This window comes from Prionailurus bengalensis, chromosome A1 (genome assembly GCF_016509475.1).
Source record: "Prionailurus bengalensis isolate Pbe53 chromosome A1, Fcat_Pben_1.1_paternal_pri, whole genome shotgun sequence".
Lineage (NCBI taxonomy): Eukaryota > Metazoa > Chordata > Mammalia > Carnivora > Felidae > Prionailurus > Prionailurus bengalensis.
The window spans coordinates 25,509,449-25,513,635 of record NC_057343.1 but is presented as its reverse complement, the minus strand read 5'-3'; the positions used below and the strand labels follow the sequence as shown (position 1 = coordinate 25,513,635).

General features: G+C 40.1%; 1 pseudogene; it reads right to left on the bottom strand.

Annotated features, from left to right (window-relative positions):
* Positions 1–3,256: 3,256 nt before the first annotated feature.
* On the bottom strand, positions 3,257–3,715 carry LOC122482752 (annotated as a pseudogene).
* Positions 3,716–4,187: the final 472 nt, after the last annotated feature.

The following is a 4,187-nucleotide window of genomic DNA, read 5'->3' as shown; positions in this document are numbered from 1 at the left end:
TAGAGAAAGTGCATCATGTGGGCTGTGTACCTACCCTCTAAATTCCTGGGTTATTTTACACAATTCTTAGTCTTTCTCTGACCATGCTGGCTTTCAGGTTATACTGTTTCGTTGATTTGGTGAAGACAGCCACGTTCTTAGGAGATTTTGCCTCGCTAACTGTAACCTTGCAAGTACATTTCTGAAACACTCCACAATTCTTTAGGGAAAGAGCAGCCAACCGAATATAAGTTATTGCCTGTCTCCACTGAACGTGTGCCTGCGAGTTCTGATCACTCTAGACTTAAAAGGAATCCACCTCTTACGGTCAGAGCCAGAGTTACAAACATCCAAGAACAGCTGAAGGCTACTGGCAGCCTTCATCTTCAATTACATCCCTGCTTTAATCTGCTGTACCACGTTGTGCTTTTTTAATCCAATAATTTGCGTATGGTTAGATAATGCGGTAAATACTTGTGGTAAACGGAAACAGTCTTCTGAGATTTGCTTATTTCTTCTGGGATTCTTATATGGGGTTATCTCAGGGTCACCCAGGAGCCTGTGAGAATCCAGAACTCTTTTCATCTTGAAGAACTGACTCCATACCCATTGAATAAAACTCATTCTCTTGTCCCACCCCCTCTCCCTGGCAGCCAGCATCATACTTTGTTTTTTATGACTTGTATGACTACTCCACGCACCTGATACAAGTGGAATCATATGGCATTTGTTTTGTTTTTTTTTTGTGACTGGCTTATTCCATTTAGCATGATGTCTTCAAGGTTCATCCAAGGTGTAGCATATTGCAGAATTTCCTTCCTTTTAACGGCCGAATAATATTCCATCGCATGTATAGACCAGATTGTGCTTATCTGTTCATCTATCGATCACGTGGGTTGCCTCCATGTTTTAGCTGTTATGGATGCTGCTGCTGTGGACATGAATGTACAGATAGCTCTTTGGGATCCTGCGTTTGAGCCTTTGGGTGTATACCCAGAAGTTGAATGGCTGGATCATATGGTAATTCTACTTAGATTTTTTTTGAGGAACTGAATATTGTTTTCCGTTGGGGACTGTACCATTTTACATACCTTCCAGTAGTGCACTAGGGTCCTAATTTTAACACATCCTGGCCAACACTAATTATTTTTTGTTTTTTTTTAGGAGTACCCATCCTAATGGGCATGAGGTGGTATCTCACTGTGGTTGTGATTTGCATTTCCCTGATGATTAGTGATGTTGAGACTCTTTTCATGGTTTGTTGGCCATTTGTATATGCTCTTTGAACGCATGTTTATTCAAGTCCTTTACCCATTTTTGAATCAGGTTGTTTATTTGTTGTTGACTGTTAGGAGTTCTTTATATACTCTGGATATAAATCTCTGACGAGATACATGATTTGCAAATATTTTCTTCCATTCTGTGAGTTGCCTTTTGACTCCGTTGATAGTGTCTTCTGATGCACAAAATTTTTTAATTTCTTATGAAATCTACTTCGGCTGTTTTTGTTGTCATTACCTGTGCCTTGGGTGTCATATCCGAAAAATCATTACCGAATCCAATGTGGTGAAGCTTTTATACTATTTTTTAAAGAGTTTTATTGTTTTAGTCTTTATTGTGTTACATTTAGGTCCTTGGTCCATTTTGAGGTCATTTTTTTTAAGATTTTATTTTTTAAGCAATCTCTACACCCACCATGGGCCCAAACTCACAACCCCGAGATCAAGAGTCATATCCTCCACCAACTGAGCCAGCCAGGTCCCCTGTTTTGAGTTAGTTTCAGTATATGATGTTCGTTAAGGATCTAACTTCATCCTTTTGCATGTGGACATCTACTTTCCCTGACACCATTTCTTAAGAAGACTGTCTTTTCCCTGTTGAATGGTCTTAGCACCCTTGTCAAAAATCATTGAAACATATGTGTGAGGATTTACTTCTGAGCTTTCCGTTTCATTGGTCTGTTTATTTTTATGTCAATACACGCTGTTTTGATTACTGTAGCTTTGTAGTTGGATTTGAAATCAAGAAGTGTGAATCCTCCAGTTTCGTCCTTTTTTGAGATTTTTTGAGATTTTTCTGGCTCTTTGGAGTCTTGATATTCCATGTGAATCTAGGATGAGGTTTTCTATTTCTGCAAAAACTGTTGGGATTTTGATAGGGATTGCATTGACTCTTAGATTGCTTTGGGCAGTATTGACATTTTAACAGTATTAAATCTTCTAATCCGTGAACGTGGGATATGTTCCCATTTATTTATGTCTCCTTTAATTTCTTTCAGCAGCGTTTTGTAGTTGTACAGGTCTTTCACCTCCTTGGTTAAATTAATTCCCAAGCTTTTATTCTTTTTGATGCTATTGTAAATGGAATTGTTTTTACAATTTCCTTTGCAGATTGTTCATTGTTCCTGTGAATGCAACTGATTTTTGTGTGTTGGCTCTGTATCCTGCTGCTTTTCTGATTCATTTATTAGTTCTAATAGTTTTTGTTGTTGTTGTTTTTTGTTTTTGGTCTGTGCATGTGGGGCCATTTATTTATGTCTCCTTTAATTTCTTTCAGCAGTGTTTTGTAGTTGTACAGGTCTTTCACCTCCTTGGTTAAATTAATTCCCAAGCTGTCCCTGTCCCTGTCCCTCTCCGCCTCTCCTCCGCCACTCACACACTCTCTCTAAAATAATTTTTTTGAAATAAAGGATGGAGATTAGGCTGGTTGAGTATCTGCATGGGCAGTAAAATTTCATTAATGTTTTCAAAGAAGCAACTTTTGGTTTCATTGGTTTTCTCTATTGTTTTTCTAATCTTTCATTTGTCTCTGCTCTAGTCTTTATTACTTTTTTAAATGTTTATTTTTGAGAGAGAGAATGTGAGTGGGGAGGGCCAGAGAAAGAGGGAGACACACAATCCAAAGCAGGCTCCGGGCTCTGAGCTGTCAGCACAGAGCCTGACACGGGGCTCAAACCCACAAACTGTTAGATCATGACCTGAGCCGAAGTCAAACTCTTAACTGACTGAGCCACCCAGGTGCCCCTGCTCTAGTCTTTATTATCTCCTTCTTTCTGCTACCTTTGAGTTTAGTTCTTCCTTCTTTTTCTAGTTCTACAAGTTGTAAAGTTAGGTTCTTGTAGATTTAAAATTTTTCTTGTTTTTAAATGTGTTTGTAGCTATAAATTTCCCCCATTGTACCACTTTCACTGTGTCCTGTGTGTTTTTCCAAGTTGTATTTTCATTTTTGTCTCCAAATATTTCTAATCCCCCCCCTGCTTTTTTTTTTTTTTTTTTTGGCAGTTTTATACCTTTATTTGACAACCGGCAATTCGTTCTCATCCACATTAACAGTCCGTAGATTTTTGAAAGTGGTGACAGGTACATAGGTAACCAACGTACAGAGCTTGTTTGGTGAATCCTCATCCTTGTCACGTTTTTCTGGACGACCGCACATGGATACGGTATGGAACATTCCTTATCCCTTTGGCCCAGACAGCTTTGTCGAGCCCGGTGTCAATGCACACATCTGGGGTTCCCATCTCCTTCATAGCAAATTTCCGGATCTCTTTGAGTGCCCGAGGGGCACGCTTCTTGAAACCCCCTCCACGGATGCGCTTGTGAATGTTGATGGTGTATTCGCTGCTCGCTACCTCGCTGATGGCAGAACGGCCCTTCTTCTTCTGGCCACCCTTCTTTGCCGGAGCCATCCTGCCAAGCCCGGGTCGGAAAGCTCTAATTTCCCTTCTGATTTCTTTGATCCACTAGTGGCTTAAAAGTGTGGTGTTCAGTTTTTTTTTCTTTTTAAGTTTATTTATTTTGAGGGAGAGAGAGAGTGTGTGAGTGGGAGGGGGCAGAGAGAGAGGGAGAGGGAGAATCCCGAGCAGGCTCTGTCCTGTCAGTGTGGAACCTGAGGCAGGGCTCCATCTCACAAACTGAGATCATGACCTGAGCTGAAATCAAGAATCGGATGCTTCCAGGTGCCCTGTATTGTTTAATTTCTATAATTTTGTGAATTTTTCAGCTTTGTCGTTGGTTTCTTTTTCTTTTTTTCTTTTTAAAGATTGTAAGTTATCTCTACACCCGGTGTGGTGCTTGAACTCACAACCCCGAGATTGAGAGTTCCACACTCCACCGACTGCACCAGCAAGCCTTCCCTTGTTATTGGTTTCAAATTTCATCCCACTGTGGCCAGAGAAGAGCTTTGTATGACATTTAGTTTTCTAAATC